The sequence below is a fragment of the Pteropus vampyrus genome, unplaced genomic scaffold (assembly GCF_000151845.1).
Source record: "Pteropus vampyrus isolate Shadow unplaced genomic scaffold, Pvam_2.0 Scaffold97, whole genome shotgun sequence".
Lineage (NCBI taxonomy): Eukaryota > Metazoa > Chordata > Mammalia > Chiroptera > Pteropodidae > Pteropus > Pteropus vampyrus.
The window spans coordinates 7,839,179-7,856,171 of record NW_011888878.1 but is presented as its reverse complement, the minus strand read 5'-3'; the positions used below and the strand labels follow the sequence as shown (position 1 = coordinate 7,856,171).

The 16,993-nt window shown below is 48.6% G+C and overlaps 1 protein-coding gene and 1 pseudogene across 10 annotated transcripts in view; one reads left to right on the top strand and one right to left on the bottom strand.

Moving 5' to 3' along the window:
- The window catches only part of IQSEC1 (IQ motif and Sec7 domain 1), a 117,208-nt gene that overhangs the window by 47,792 nt on the left and 52,423 nt on the right, over window positions 1–16,993 (bottom strand). Inside the window, exon 2 of one of the 10 annotated variants that reach the window (XM_023533183.1) lies at window positions 2,210–2,333. The exons of the other annotated variants lie outside the window; for them this stretch is intronic. The gene's annotated coding sequence lies outside the window, so the exon portion shown is untranslated. The remainder of the gene's footprint in view (window positions 1–2,209; window positions 2,334–16,993) is intronic. 10 annotated transcript variants of the gene reach the window in all.
- Window positions 15,137–15,255, top strand: LOC111742611 (annotated as a pseudogene).

Genomic DNA, 16,993 nt, shown 5'->3' with positions numbered 1-16,993 from the left:
ACACTGTCCAACCTCATTGGAAGGGAACTTATGAAGCGCCTAACAGCAAATAAACATCCACCCTTTTCCCTAAAACTTGCTTCTGCCCACAACAGACATCAAAGACTCCTCTAGGATGAGAAGCAGCTGATATCAGAGGTAGAAAACTATCCGAAGACATCGACAAGGCCTGTATATCTATGGATTGATGTGAACTCGGAAACCATTTTGTTTGATTATCTTTACCCATCTGCCAATAATATAGTCGTAATAATAGTTACACTTGTTCTTTGTTTTTTTCTATATAGCCCAACTGTTTATGATTACTGAAGATGTGTAAGTTAACCATTAATACTCTTGTAAATATTACACTAGAAGCAAAATAAAGAAAAGTAAGACACATGGCAACACTTGGATCATGGTATTTCACAGGATTTGTAATTAAAACTACATAGTGTTTTGGGTAATGAAGGCCCAGAAGGCCTGACTGCTTCCCATTTACCTGCTCTTCCCTTTTGGGAAAATTTGGACTCAACTCACATCCCATTATTGTGGTATTGTCTCAACCCCAATGGTCAACAAGATGACGTCGATACTGAGACTTCCTAGGAAGTCCTTACTAGCACTATGTGACCACACTATCTGACCAAAAGGTTGGTCATCAATGCAATCTTCAGACTGATTTATGATCAAAAGGGGGAAATTATGGAAAGTAACCTCACAGGGTGATCTGATCATAAATTCCTACTGGGCAGGTCATGGTGGGTAGTCATACCCCAGGCATATACAATTTTTTTAGCGAAAGGTTTTTCTTTCCCATAAGCAAGCCCTGCCTGGTTGTTCCTGTGCGTTTAGGTTAACACACCTTTGAAATGCCAGAGTAATTCTCTTTTTGAGACTCCTCAAAGAAATAACTACACTCAAGGGAGCATATAATCTTATTAACAATCCTGTACCTTGCTTTCTCCCACCTTCATATAATCTTTGTGTTCCCTCAATTCCAAAGGTATTAAAGAAACTGCAAAACTGTCATTCTCTGGAGCTTTTGAGATCTTGGTTTCCGGGATGTCATCAGTTTGGCTTAAATACATTCATTCTACAGGTTTGGACATTTTTTACATTGACAATTTCATAAAGCTTTGAACAGTGCCTCACAATAAATAGTGTGTGGAAGAGTGAAGGGATCCCCATATCAGGCCCCAAGGTGACTGACTGAAGCCCAACTTACAGATGAGCAGATAGCAGAAAAGCCCATCTCAGTCATGTGGTCCAAAGCCCCACACTCCTCCCACTGTCTAACCTTCTCTGTGCAGCCTGTGAGCACCTCACAAAAAAAGCCTTTCCACACACATATCCACATGCTGGAAATGCTTCAGTCAGGGGCCAAATCTGTTTCTGAGCAAGAGGTGACAGGAAACAAAATCTTGTCCTTGAAAAGATGCAATCCATATGCTCAGATGGATTTAAAATAGTCTGACTACCCTAAGTTTGCAGAAACACATGGAAACAGCAGTTTTTGCGCAGGTTTTTGGAGGCAGAAGCTCCTCATGCCTCAAGGGTGCTTCTGTGCTGCTGGCGGTTCTGCCAAGGAGTGGCAGGCCTGGACACTCATCACTTTGCCCTGACACTCTGGGAGAAAGAAGCAGTATCCACCTCTCATGTCAGCGATGGATTCAACCCTTTCCCTAGCCTTTGCTTATCTGGCCTCAAAACAAATGTGAACAGGCAAAACAGGGCATTCTTCCTAACAGCAGAGAGGGGAGTATGGGCCTGGGTCTGCCTGTGAATTTGAGAAGTTGTCATCATTCTCAGTTGGCTGTGGGATGGGGCAGAGGGGACTACGGTTAAGAGAAGCTATTGAGGGTCACTGAACTAAGGGCTGTACCTTACCCTGTAGTAGAGAAGGGCCTGGCTGCCTGGGCTCACAGGCAGTACATCAGCATGAGTGGCCACCCTGGAAAAAGACTTTCTTTGGCCCAGTCAGAGGGGCACTCTTTGGATCTTATAGGAACAGAGATGGTTGGGGAGAGGAAGGACTTTCTGGGTTCGTGCCAGCCCAGGATTTCTGCTCTCTGAATTATCTGGTTGCTGAATGCCTTGGGCCAGCAGGTTCCAGAACATGCTTGAGAGAGAGGGCTTCTCTCAAGGACAACGGAAGGGGTCTGACAATCACCCACAGCCCTTCCCTTCACCAGGATGAAAAATCCAGCTTCTCTATTATTAGCCATACCTTCCAAACACACCCAGGCTCAGTAGGTGGTCCAGGCTACCAGTACCCGCTCCCTGGATTATCACAACAGCCTCCTCACTGGTCTCCCTGTCTTTCTTCTCCCCACAGCAGTCAGAGTGTGATCCTGATAAAACAGAAACCAAATCAAGTGCCTCCCCTGCTCCCAATCACACTTAGAAGACACTGTCTTTGCAATGTCTTTCAAGATCTGACTTCATCTTGGTTCCTCTTCCTCATGCTCATTCTGTTCCAGCCTTACTGGCTTCCCCTCTTCTCGAGTCAGGTATGTTCTCACCTCAGAGCCTTTGCATTGGCTATTCTCTTTGCCTGGAACACTTTCCTGATCTCTGCCCAATTTAAAACCACACCTCCCTCTCCCCAGCATTCCTAATCCCCTACTCTGCTCCCCCCACCATGAAGATCATCACCTTGTAACACACTGTATAATGTATCATATTTTTTTGGTTTGTTGTCTGAACTCTCACATCAGTACATAAGTTCTATGAGGGCAGGGGTAATTTGTCTGTTTTGCTTATCGATGTTCCCCAAGTGCCAACACATGTGCTCATTGCTGAATGAATGAAAGCATTTCCCCATGCCTATTGTGTGCTGGATAATGGAACTTACATCATCTCCACTGGACATCCTATGTGCCTCAAACCTAACTTGTGATCTTTCCCCCATCACCACACAGTGACTCAATGACCTAAGCCAGAGTCCTGGACATCATCACTTTAGTCCCTCCCCTACAGACAATCCCCATCCATGCACTATTCAATCTCTCACCAAGTCCTGTCAATCTACATGAACGGTGTCCCCTTGAGTTATGCAATGGGGCAGCCCTTCCACATCCAAAAAAATCAAAACCAACCTCTAACTACCCCAGTAAGAAAAGAAATGACCAGGCCCTACAACTGCAGCCAGCATGGTGCCACAACCAACACTGTCCTCCAATAAAAGAGTGTATAAAAGTGAGCACAGCATGAATGTAGGTATGTAGCTTAAGAACTGGTCTTGAATCAAAGAAACATCACTTCTTATTGTTCATAATCATTAGCTACACATTATTAGACATTAGAAGAAGAATTTTTTTCTTAATCTGGCTAACAGGAAGATAATTATTTTAAGTGAAAATGCCCAAGTGTTGACAAGTATGCTCAGCAACGAGCACTCTCAGAATTAGGTAGAACTTTTTCAGAGTAGTAGCTAGAAATAATTATCAAATTAAATAATGAGGATGCTTGACTGACTAAACCCATAAAGATGTTTTATTTACAGCAACACCCTGAAACTTAAGGATCTAAGCCTCTGTCCTGACTAGTACTCAGCTCTAACCCCAGTTCCTTCTTTGGGAAGGAAAAAGTATCAAATGTGAGCAGAACAGTCATCTCCCTCCCCGCAGCAAGATCCTCAAGCGAATTGCACTAGGGACAAAGATTTTTGCTTTTGATCTGAGTACATAGGTAGGACTTTTGGGTCAGAGAACTAACTGCCAAGCCCAAGCCCAGCCCCACCACCACTTCCTACCTCTACTCCTACCCCGCCGCCCCCCGCCGCTCCCACTCCTGCCTTTGCCTTTTTGAGCCACCAGCCACCCCACCCCAACCCCCACACCACGCTTGCATACCACCTGTATGCCACAGTTATTTCCCATGTGAAGTTCAATATCTTGCTACCCAGGTCAGCTCCCTTGGGGAAGCTTCTCCCACAACCTGAGTCCATCAGCCAGGACGGAATATTCTGAAATCAGTCCTCATTTCCACAATTAGACTTGTGATCTCTCACAGACTGCTGGGCCACATGCAAATCAAGGAACAGGGTGGGCACCTGTTCCAAGTCCCTGATAGTTTAGAGTTTCTGGAACATTTTATGATGATTAGGTGGCTTCTACCTGCACACTGAGAAGATGCTCTTGGTCCAGCAATCTCTCTTCTAGAGATTCACATTAAGAAAAGAGGTAAATACAATGAATTTCTCTGCTGTATTGTTTCTAACTATGAATATTTGGAAATAATTTAAGTGCCTGTCAACAAGGGACTCAGTTAAATATATATCCATATAGTATCAATGTCAAGATAGTGGAAGATCTGCTTTGATGGCTGTTCTTATGAAAAAGACTGGGGGATTTCTTTTTTGGCTGCCATAAATTTAATATGAACTGATACAGCTGAAAAGCCATTCACTAACATGAATTAATAAGAAGAAGTGAAAACAGCCCTGTGTAAGATCACAGCACAAGACCATGTATTGGTGTGGCACCTGATCAACCATCCAGAGCCCCAGAGTGGGGATCGCAAACCCAAGGCACGTGCTTGCCCTACCTTCTACTGGCTTATGGCAGACATTGCTAATTGATCACAGGCTCCTTCCGCACATCTTCCAACACAGCACTCCACAAAATTGACCCTAGCAGGCATGTGAGATGAACTCTAATTGCCAAGCCCAAAATCACAGTTTACCAAGAAAAAGACTCGAGGTCTGGAAACCACCTCCCACTAAGACCAGCAATTACTTGGCCAGGAAAAAAGCAGCAGAGGGAAGATATGATACCTGTCATCGAGCCTCTGATGGGTTGACAAGGAGAGGATGGAGCAGATTTCTCCTGCAGACAGAATTATGACGAATGTTGCCCCAAATGAGAAAGAATGCTCTCACGTGGTTAGGGTTTAGTAGGTGGTGAGCTCTCTGTCACTGGAGGAATACAGTAGGTCCGACACCAGTCAGAGGTGTGGCGAAAGGACTCCTATACTGATTAGAAGCTGCAATGGACTGTCTGAATCTGTACCCCACCCCATGTCTCCTAACTATCCTTTACTTGTATTTCCTGGCCTCTGCGGGGTCATACCCAGGACTCAGCTCAAATCCTACTTCCTCCACCAAGCCACCTGTCTATTGCAGCCCCCACTCCCACACTCTTCGTCACCATGTGGATTACTTGGAGGGGGTGCAGGGAGAAAGAGAGTCCTCCAAGAGTCCTGTTCTGTGAGGGCTGGGTCCCTCAAAGCCCTGGCCTCCAGCAAAGACAGAAACTGGAGACGGGCTTATATAAGATCCACATGTGCACAGCAGGGCCCGGAGGTGGAACCAGCCGAGACAGGACTGGAGCTGCACATGGATATGTCCACATTAGGCCCCAGTAGCCCCTCTCCCCGGCCAGCCCAGGGACTCTAAGCTCTGAGTCACTGGACAGCTACCCCAAGCTGCTCCTCTCCTCTCCAGTTTTCTAAACACGCCTTCCTCCACTGGAGGCCAGTCTGTATTATCTTTATGTAGGGAAATGGCTGGATCATTATAGAACAGCATCCAGAGTTTTCAACTTCCCTAGGACGATGGAAGACACATAAGAACAGAACACGTTTTGAAATGTTCTCCCCACTGCCACCATGCCCTGCCTCCTTTCTGCCAAGTGAGGGAGCTCTATGGGCTCTTTGCTACAGCCTCCAAGCCAGATGTCTGGGCTGAAATTTTGATTCCACTGCTTATCAACTGTGTGACCACAAGCAGGAACACTTCTGTGCCTCAGTTTCCTTTCCTGTAAAATGGGGGCCATTAGACTTCACACAACTGTTGAGAGGCTTACCAGAGTCAATACAGGTAAAGTCCTTAAAAGACTGCTTGGCTGATAAAAAGCGCTTTCTAATTGCTGTCTCTGATTATTCTTTGACTGAGGCCCCAACTCACACATTCCAGCAATTAGAGGGAGGGGCTGAGGCCCAGTGTGGGAGCCAGAGTCACCTGCCCCTGCCTGCTGCAGAGCCTCTCTCTCTCTGAGGATACCCACCTCCAGCCATGGGCTGTAAATGCTGGTGATGAGTCCCTAAGGAGAGTGGGAAAGTCCTAGAAAGGGATTCCGGCCCCACAGCCCAGATACCACGTCCTGACTCTAGCTGAGGAGTGAGTCAGAGTGGGGGGCCCTCGGCCTCTCAGCCACGGATGTCTCTAATTATGACCTATGAAGTCATAAATGACATTTCTCAAGAAAAATGTTAGTCAGAGGAGGCTCTGAGCACAGGCAAACAGGCACAGCAGAAAGAGAGACCCACTGTTAGGTGGCCAGCTATTCACCTCCAACATCAATAATGATGATGATGGTAATAATAACAGCTAATGTCTATATAGTTAGCAGTGCTCTAAGCCTTACATGTAACTCATTTAGTCCTCTAAACCACCCAGAAGAAGGGGTTAAGCACATTCTCAAGGTCATACAACTAGGGAGTGAAATGCGAACCCAGGCAGTCTGGCTACAGAGTCTACACACTTACCCACTTGGGCTTACATGACTTCTTAGTCACATACACTTGGATTGGGATTATGCCACAGCAACTTTCGCCCATAAACCTGCCAGGTACAGGTATTGTGTTGGGTGTTTAAATTACATGGCTTGTAAGATCAGCAGAATCTCTGGGAGCTAGGAGGAAGCCAGGTTACTGTCCCTTCTGCAGATGAACCTGGGGCTTGGTGGAGCTGAGCCACTGGGCTGAGGTCACCTATGCAGGAAGGAGTGGGCCTGGGACTTGACCCCAAGCATGTGTACCTGACACCTAGCTACCCAGAGGAAGAACATGCAGTTGACATGCTGAGGCAGGGCTGGGGTCTAGAGCCTGGGAGTCTTGGGCTAGTGAGTGGTCATGAGATAAATAAACCTGAGTTGCATGTGGCCAGCCGTGGTTATATCACATGGTAAAGTCCGAGTGGGCTGGGCCCCATGCTGGAGGAAGTAGTGATCTGAAAGCCTTCCTGTGGTTAAATGCTAGGAGCCTCATTCCAGACTACTGGCAGTCTTCACAGGCTAGAGCAAAACAGCTTCCCAAAATACATATGACCCCCAGGCCTCCAGGCCTTGTGCCTTCCCCATGCTCTACTTTCAGGGTTTCTGATTTCTAGAAAGGGAGTCCAGGGTGGGGTAGCGCCAGCTAAATCTCAGCCTTCGTAAGCTCCTCCATGGGGTTTTCTGCAATTCTCCGCTGCCTAGGTCACATTAACCCAGGTTTATCAAGCAGGACAGGAAGGGGATGGTCTTGCTCTGCTCCAGGTCCTAGGGGAGGGACATAGACAGGGCAGGGTTTGGGAAGGCGGTGAAGGAGGGAAGGAACTGGAGGTCATGTCCTTTGAGCAAGAGCAAGTATGGATCAGCTGGAAAAGAGCAGCCTCAGGACCAGCTACCACCCCAGGTCTCTGAGAGGCTGTCCTGGGGCAAAGGGATCAGGCAGGGCCACAGGTCCGGAAGCAAGATGCAGGCAACCTGGGAGATTCAGGGATGTTTTTAGCAGTTCACTTACTGGAGAAGGGGCTGCCTTGGGGTAGTGTAGAACTCCAGTAGCATCTGGAAAACCAGCCTTTAAAGGACTGGCGTGGCTCACCACACAGTCACACACACTGTGCCATGTGGGAGTCCTGGCACAAGCTAAGTCCATGTATTTAATCCCTGTAATGACCCCATCGAGAAGGCATTGCTCTCCCCATTTTGCAGATGAGAAACGAAGACTCAAAGAATTTGTGGCTTTCCTAAGATTGCAGGGCTCAGAGCAGAGCCAGCATTCAAGTGCATGTCATTCTGCCAGTGCTTTCCACTGTGAAAAGTTCCCGAGCTTGAAGGCAGCCAGCAAGGGCTGGCCTGGCCCCAAGGCACAGAGTATAAGAACACAGAGGAGTGGACTTCAGAGGAAGGGGGAATGTGTAAAGGAACACAGAGTTAGTGTACCCAGCAAGAAGGGGACAGACATGGCTTCCCCAAGGGACTCAGGGAGGCTGCTCCTATACAGGTCATTCACATCTTCCTCCCTTGTCTGAGGGAGGAAGTGTTTCCAAGGATGTCTCAAGCCTTGTAGCCTGGCCCATAGCTGATAAGTGGTTCTTGAAGAGGACACGTGCCCAGCTTGCAACCGAAGGGACTTATGGAGCCTCAGGAACACCTCAAGCTCAGTGACTGTTAGGAAGGAGGAGCTAGGGACCTCCTAGACCAAAGCCCGGTAATGCTGGGCATTTCCCCTGGTGGGCAAAGTCAGGATGAACATGACCTAGAAGATCCTCAGGAAAAGTAGTGAGCAGGAAGGGGCACAGGCCAGCCTGCAGGGCACAGTAAAAGTTCAGGGAGGGTGGACAGAGGGGCAGCACATGCATGGGCACAGATGTTGAGCCCTGCACTCAGAGACTCCAGACACTGTTAAGGCCTAGACCAGAAGGGCAGGGAAGGCTGCAGCCTTCACAGGAACTGAAAAGATATAGGGCTTGAATATATGTGAGGCACAGGCTCAATGTGACATCCATCTAAACATCCAATGTGACTTTTGGCTGGATGACCTGGAGTACAGTATCCAAAATGAGGGAGATAATGAGCTTTCTGGACAATCTAGAAAGCACCCATATAGGGCCTGGCAGAGGTCAAGGGGAGTCAGGAGGGTTTCTGCTTTACCCAGTTTCCAAATTTGCTTTAATGAGGATATACAGTAATCACAAAGGAATCAAATAAACCCAAAATCCAATTGCCCAAGCACTTCCCTTTTGATGACTAGTAGATATCTCTAATGAAGGCTCAAAAATGAGCTCTTGCACTCCCTAGGCCAGCAATTCTACCAGCCTATCCCATCTCTGGCAACTTGAGCCTTCCAGCTGCTCAGGCCAATAATCTGAGAGTCACTCTTGGCAATTCTCTTTTTCTCACACCCAGTTCCCATCTATTAGCAAATCAGACTGTTCCACTTTTAAAATAGAGCCAGTATCTGACCACTTGGCCTGTCCCCACCCCCTCCCACCAGCCTGGTCTGCCTCGCCTTAACCATTCCCCTGCATTAAAGCCAAAGCCTCTCCAGTGGGCTCTTCTGGCCTCTCTCAGGACAGCTGGGATCCTGATTAAAATACAGCTCTGACCAGGTATCTTCTCTACCTCATCACACCCCAGCCCCATGACCTCCTAGTCATTCCTCCTCTCTACACTCCTGACATACTCCTACCTCTGGACCTTTGTATATGCTGTTTCTCTTGCCGGGTGTCTCTTCTCCCAGACATCCACCTGGCTCATTCCCTCATCTTCAGCTCTCTGCTCAAAGGTCATGTGAGTTTCAGTGAGCCTTTTCTTGAACTAAAACCAAACCCCCATCCACCAGCCCTCCTTTATCTTTCCCTGCTCCATTTCTCTCTATAGCGTTATGCCACCGCCATACCACTATATGTGGGAATGTGACTGTGTGGTTTCTCCACTAGGATATTTGTCCCATGAGAGCTGGGGCTCCAGAATAGCATCTGGCACACAGAAAGTAAACACACATAGAACTAATCCTATCAAGCCAGGGAAGCTTTTTTTTTTTTTTTTTTTTTAAACAATCCACTTATGTAGGTCACAGCCAGGCCATCAAGTGACATTTCAGATTCTGGTTGGGGATGGCAGGATAGGGAACCACAGACATACAAAATACTCAAAGTTAACATTTCAATGCAGAAAATGCACACAAACATGACTTGGAATTATCTAGAAACAGGTTTTTAAAAGGAAAGCTGGAAGCTTTGCTACCCCCGTCCCCAACTCTAGGGCTTGAAAGGTACAAAGACCCCTCTGGCCAGGAACTAGTGGTAACAACAGAGATAACTCTCAGAACCAGAAGGCCTCAGAGGGCCTATACTCATGGCGCCCATACCAGCTGATTCCTAGACTTCCCTGGGGAGACTTCAAAGGGCCAGTCAGTGGCTGAGATGCATGAATGGTATTTTGAAAGAGCCCCAGCGATTGTGACATGTGGCCTGTCTGGAATCCCATAATTGTCAAGCCCCTCCCTCCATCAGACAAATGAGGAAATGAGGCCCTATGAGGAGGAAAGAACTGCCTAAGTTCTCTCTGCCAGCCTCTCACCTTCCACTGCCCTACAACCATGGCTGAGGGCCTGGGTCTAGGCCGCGTGGCACTGCTTGGTCTACAGAGAAGTGGTAGCCTTGTTTTCTTTTTCTTTCTTAAATTAGAACTAGGTACCAGGAATGTTTACTCAAAATCCAGATTTCTGGCTTTTCTTAGAAAACAAAAATCAGAAGAGAATGCATTCCCATGTGGCATCTATTGTTGAGTGGACTGGCAGTCACCTACAGTTCTCTGGGCCCCCAGCCGGCTCCCTGCCTGGTAGTGGATACCTGCCTGCCCCATGAGAAGCCTGAGGCCTGGCCCAGCCTGCTTCACTAGTGCAAAGAGCACAGACCTGCCAGCCATAGCTCTGCCACTCGCTGTTTGTCTTGTATGAGTTCCCCCATGGGGTTAGACCTCAGTATCCCACCAGAGAAATAGTCCTCAATTCACCTGGCTCACAAGGCTATCATGAGGGTGAGTAAGCACTAGGCCAAGCCAGTGCCTTGTCTAAGTGTCCAGAGAGCTCAGCCTCTTCCTGGGCCCCTATAGGACAACTTGGTACCCAGGCCAATGCCTGAGTGGGTTGGCCTAACCCAGCTTCCTTATTTAGGCTTAAAATATAGCTAACAAGAAAACTTACTACAGAGTTTTGTTTTCTAAAACAAGAAAGGTGATTTAAAAACCTCACTGGTTTTAATCTCTCTAGAGATATTTATCTGTACCTAAAAAAGTCTTCTTCATCAAACCATGGGCAGGGGCAGCCAGATTGCACTGGGACCATAATGTAGACACAAAACAAGCCATCCCCTGGAAGATTTGCACTCTCCCAGGATCCTCACTGCAACTCCACTCTTCCCCAGGCAATCTCTTCATTCTGTGAACATTTACTGAATGCCACTATGTGACAGATTTGTGTCAGGCATGCACTGGAGACATGGCCATGAACACACAGACATGACTCCACCCTCATGGGGATACTGGGGAATGCAGTTAAATAATGATGATGGCTTGTGTTAGGAACAGTAATGGAGGAAGCATCAGGTCCCATAGGATGGTGAGCAGAGATCCAGCACCAGAGACAGGAGGGTTTCCTGGAAGGCACATGCAATCAGCCAGGACCTAAGGAGAAGTAGCCAAGTGGCAGGTAAGGGGTGCTTCCAGCTGAGGACATGCCCTTTGTGAAGGCTGAGCAGACAGAGATGGGAGTCTATGGTGTGTACAGAGATAGAAAAGTTGTGTGGCAGGAATATGTATGGGAGGAAGGTAAGACCAGAATTTTTAGGACCTTGTTAAGTCTCGTAAAGGAGTTTGCATTTGACCCTATGATCAGGGCGAGGTTGAGGAAGGGTCCAAGGTGTAACTGGGGTGGGACAGGACAGAAGTAGGATTCTAGAAAGGCAACTGCAGAGTGCAAGACATTAGCGAGAGAAGGATGGAAGGAGCCATGGCAGTGACTCTGGGAGAACAATGGGCCCTAAGCTAGGCGGTGCCAGCAGGACAGAGAAGAGGACCAATCTGAGGGACAGCAGCATGCCTAAACAGCAAGACAGCTATGGGAGGAGCAGGAAGAAGGACAGGAGTCCTTAAGGTCCTGGAAGCCAGTATGGGGAGGCCAGACATTATCAAGAAGTTGAGGAAGCTAAGAACAGGGACATAGTCAAAAGCTGTTGGCTAGGAGCTGGGACAGAAGCTGAGCTGCGTGGAGTAAGAGAGGGAGCTGGGACAGAAGCATGGGGGCTGAAGATAAATTTAGAGGACTGTGGCTGTGAAGAAAGTGGAGATGGAGTGGTAGCTGAAGAGAGCTGGGTTTTCCAGGCTTGTGGTTTTAAAGCTGGAAGAGACCTGGGCACTTCTGAATGGTGACAGGAGAAGAGGAGGCCATGGGAGAAGGAAAGGGCGCTGGGCATGGGCTAAGGTTAACCTGGTGGGTGTGGATACAACAAGAGGGGAGTCCCTCCTCTGGGGGTCTTGCTTTCCTCTGGGAGGCAGGAAGGGAGGTCAGTAGGCTGCCCCCAGGGGGCCTGGCACCCCTTCTCCTCAACAAGCTGAGGCTCAAGCAGGGCCAATTTCAGGAGCCTGAGGTTTGAACTGGGTAAGCCAAGAGAAAATGGCGGGAGGCGGGGGGTGGGGGGGGAAGGGGTGCAACTATGTTCATTTGCAGGGAGTGGGCCCGTATCCCCTACCTCTGGCCCTGGTCTCCATCCCCACGCCTCCTGGCCTCTGCAACCCACAGACCTTTGGATGGCTGACTGTTCCACCACCTCTGGGAGAGAGGGTCTTGCTGACTTCCCAGCCTGAGGCCTGCCCTGCCCAAGTCCACCTCACAGGCTGCAGCATTATCTCTAATTACCCAGTACCCAAGACCTTCAGAAGTGGCTTTTATATACCTGTAAAATACAGGACTCCAAACAATGAACTCAAAGCGGGAGGTTATTTTTAGAGCTTTGCTTACTGACCAACATTCAGCATTTCCCGTTTGTCGGCTGCTGCTGGAGAGACGAACAGACCAAAGGAGGGGATGAGGGCAGCAGTTAGGAGCTGAGGGGTCTTCTCAGGCCCCTCAAGCATATCAGGAAAAGTGCAGTTTTCCTGGATGACCAAGCTGGTATAGGAATGGGCACGACAATGGCAGCTGACTCAAAACAACTCTGTGAGGCACTCACCACTCTAAAGTAATGATGTGAGCAACAGTGAGAGTCTGGGCTGGACTCCAACACCTGGGTTCTACCCTAACTTCTGTGAGCCTCAGTTTCCCACCTGCATGGCGGGGACCAGGCTGCCAATTAGTGGCATCATGGTGGAGTCAGGGAACCGGTGGGGAGCCCTGCAGACAGCTGAAGCTGAGCCTAATTAGCCGGGAATTATTCCAGGAGTGGCCAAGACAGCGCTCTTCCTCACACAGGGCTCATTCTCATCAATCACATAGCCAGAGGGAAGAAAGAAAAGCCCCCTGTCCTGTGCACACAGTGCACACAGCCAGACCCTTGCCCTAGCCTGTTAACAACATGTTTGCCAAGGTTGGCTTTCGGGCCCTGGGGAGGTGGTGGCTCTAGTCTCCTCGGCCCAGGCCTTACTCTCAAACATAAAGAACATCTGTCTGTCTGTCTGCCTGTGGAGCAGGGCTGGGCATTCCCACCACTCTGAGTCACTGTCATTAAAATAGCTTGGAGGACTAGAGTGGTTTTGGAGATTAGAATTCAGGTTCCAAGAGACAAGGAGGATCAGGGGTCAGCCTCAAGAACCTACAATCAGATCTCTTCTATCCATTTACAACTTTGGGGGTTCCCATCAGAGAGGGCCGAGGGTCTCAGCTGTGTGTAAACATGGCACCCAGCGTAAGGCTAAGGGAAGACTTTTGTGGCATGTGAGTACCAGTGCAGGGTGTACCAAGGCATTCAGAGCATGGCACAGGTGGGGAAAGGGGTCACCCTGGCAGGAGGAAAGAAAAGGAGTGCTCTGGATCTACAAGTACCATCTCCCCACACCTCCCCTGTCTCCATCACAAGGAGCTCTTCGGTTTCTTCATAGCACGTCTCATTATTTGACTACCCTTTGTCATTCATTATGATTTATAAGTTTATCTCTTACCATTAGAGTACATAAGCTCCACAAGGGCAGAGGGGTGCTGCCCTTGTAACTTGTCCCTGGTTCAGGAGTCCCCTGTGTGAGAACAGGGTTTGGCACAACAGGGGTATTTGTTGAATGAATGAATGAATGAATGAACAAAGAATGAATAAGTGATGCACCAGTGACTAAGGAACCTATACAAACCTGGGAAATAGCATCAATCATTCATTCAACAAATACAGAGATGGGAATGATGGCGCCCAATGGATAATCAGGCCCTAAAGCCATAGAGCTCTGTGCCGAGTGGGCCCTACCCAACTTCGGCAACATGCCTCAGCTTCTCCCAGGACAGGAGCCCTGAGGATTACATGACTCTCTTCCTCTAAGACCTTTGAGTGGCATCACCCTCATCCCGGCCTCCCCTGGCATTTCACCTAGGCTACCTCATTCACTCCCCATAAGACAATGGCAGGGTTTATTCCTCTACCATTTACAAGAGGGAACACTGAGGCCTAGAAGGGAGAGAGACTTAACCAGGTCATGCAAGTGACACATGGCACAGCTGTGACAGGACCTGTGTCCACACTCACTCCTTTGCCCTATACCTAGGCCTTGGAAATACTAAACAGACACAGAAACTGTTAAGTTTCTCCGAAGTGGAGACACGCATTCTTCACCCAGAACACCATTCCCCTTGAGTCACAAAGAAACAGGGGCCACATGCAATCCTACCCCTCAGGTGTGCCCTGGCTCAGCTCCCCTGGGCCCACCTCTGCTCCGAGCCCAACTCCCAAAATCCTGGGAAGCCAGCTGGGCTGGGCCGACACTGGCACAGCCTCAGACAAAAAGCAGGGGCAGAGACTCGCCCCACAGGCTGGCAAATGTGCTTTTACTTGGGCTCAAAGCCAGCTGGCAGAGGGAGTCATGAGGCTCTAGACCTGTAAAGAAGGGGTAGGGAGCAAACATCCTGCAGTCAAGTCCAGCCAGGGCCTTTGCTTAAGAAGGTACCACTCATAGTGGTATCACTATCAGTCCTAGAGAGGATCCCAACCTGCCCGAGGATCTCATCCAACATCCTGGGGACCAGAGCATCAAACCAGGGGACTGGCCTAACCCAAGAGGAAAATCAGGCCTCTAATGCCAGTCCTGCAGCCAAACCCAGGATAGGCAGCCCTTCCAGAGAGAGGCTGTGAAAAAGCCCTTTACTCTCCCTGGGCCATTTGGGCCAAGACTGAGGCAAGGGTTAGGCCCATCCATCTGGGATCCTGGGTTGCACCCCAGGGACAGCTGGCTGGGAGGCATGGAGCCACTGGAGAGCCAGGCCCAGCACCCTGCTACTCCTTAAATGGACATTTTAAATGGCACAGAGCTCTTTGGGAGACAGAGGGCCTCTGTGCAGGGCGCTCAATAGGTCTCAACACAGAGGTCCTGAATCGTAGCCCCTGGCCCAGTTATTTTTTTTCCATTTTTTTTTTTTAAACTGGAATGAATCATCAACATTTTATCATCTAGAGACTTTATATGAAAATCTGGTCTATGACCATGCCACCCTGAATAAGCCCGATCCCATCTAATCTCAGAAGCTAAGCAGGGTCAGGCCTTTTTAGTACTTAGATGGGAGACCACCTAGGAAGACCAGGTGCTGTAGGCATAAAAAATAAAAAATAAAAATAAGGGATTGTAAACTGACAAGGTCCTTGCAATCTGTGAGGTCAACCAAGGGTTGCCTCATCTAAAACAGAAAAAATATAAAAAAGAAAATCTGACTTCTCTTTGGAGCGGGCAATAGAGGCTCTGGCCACACTGGGTCCATATTCTTGCTTGATAAGAGTCAGACAGTGTGGTAGCAGCCACATTCTTCAGTTAGCAGGTGCTCTCCCACCACCACAGTCCTTACCATACCTTGCCTGCTCTTCTTTACATCACCTTCCTGCCTATCGAGGGCATCTGTATTTGCTTACGATGCTTGCAAAAATCCCACAAAATTTAAGACCCAACTCAAAGAGCAGAAGTCAGATCTGGGATCAGTCATTTCCAAGAAACCTGATTTAGAATACCAAGTCCCAAGGGACAGGGCTCAAGAATTGCCATAGCTCTGCTCAGCTCGTGGGAATGCCAAGACCTTCTGCTCTGTTGTGTTCTCTGTTTGATTTTTAGAAGACTCTATCAAAGTAATGCCATCACACTGATCACAGTCTGCAATCAAACAGTCAGCATAGTCACCTAGTTTCAATGCATATCCTCCTTCCACAATTTCATACAGTCAAGATATAATTTAAAAGGCATCTGATCTCCAGTGTTTATTCCCAAACTAGGATCTTAGGTCACATCCTGGGGTTTGAACTCAAGCTCTGCACACCTTCAGGAGACCCTTTGCCTGTCTCCAAAACGATGCCCCTGTGGCTCTACATGTGCCCATGGGGTGGGTGGGGAAACCCTGGGTGGAGGTCAGACCAGGTCGAGTCCAGCTTCCCCATTTCTGGGCTGAGTGACCTGTGATAAGTTACCTCAGCTCTCTGGGCCTCCAGTGTCTCATCTTTGCAATGGGGATCTTTCCTGCCCCAATTACCCAATAGGAATGTGGGAACCAAGCAAGGACACACTTTGCCAACTGCAAATCCCTATGCAAATGTATGGGGCTGTTTCTGCTTCACACTATTGATCAGAGAAGAAGGGCTCAACCTAGAGGCTTTGCTGGGCTTGCCAAGGCCAGAAAGAGGGGCATCAGAAGCGCTCCCCAGCCCAACACCAAATTAAGCACTCCCTGCTCGGGAAACCAAGAACATCTCTGGTGTGTCTGTATAGTACTTTATACTTTCAAAAGCCCCTTTCCCTTCATTCTACCCATAGCTTACTTACCTGGTCATCAGTAACAGTTTACAAAACTGCTTCCCTCGCCATGGTCTCCTCTGCAGCTGGCATCAATTTCCACCCATTCTGTATTTTTTATTAGCCATTTCCTATAGCCTGCCCTCTGCCAGGACAGTTCTTGTTGGTTTTGACTGCATAAAGATTAACAGAGCTTCTAACCCCTGGGCTCACTTGGAAAGATTTTCAACGTGCACACACACAGCCAAAATCTTCCTGGCTAAGCCAAATTAAATACATAGGCCTCTAGTTATTTCCATACACGCAAAATGGACTTAAATAAAGCAGTTCTCTGTGGAAGGCTCCAGCAGACAGGGCTGCACTGGGCCCCAGGGATGCCCCAGGAGTTCTGGAAGTGAGGTACAGGCCAGGGAGCCTGCCTCTGGGAAAGAGTATGGGTGGAAAGGAGAAAGATGCCCATCTTGCAGGCCTCCCAGCCTCTGGCCGACCCTCTCAGCCAATGCCAGGAGTGTGGCCCGCTCAATCCTAGCTCTCCAGTTCCATCTCAGATTGCCACCATT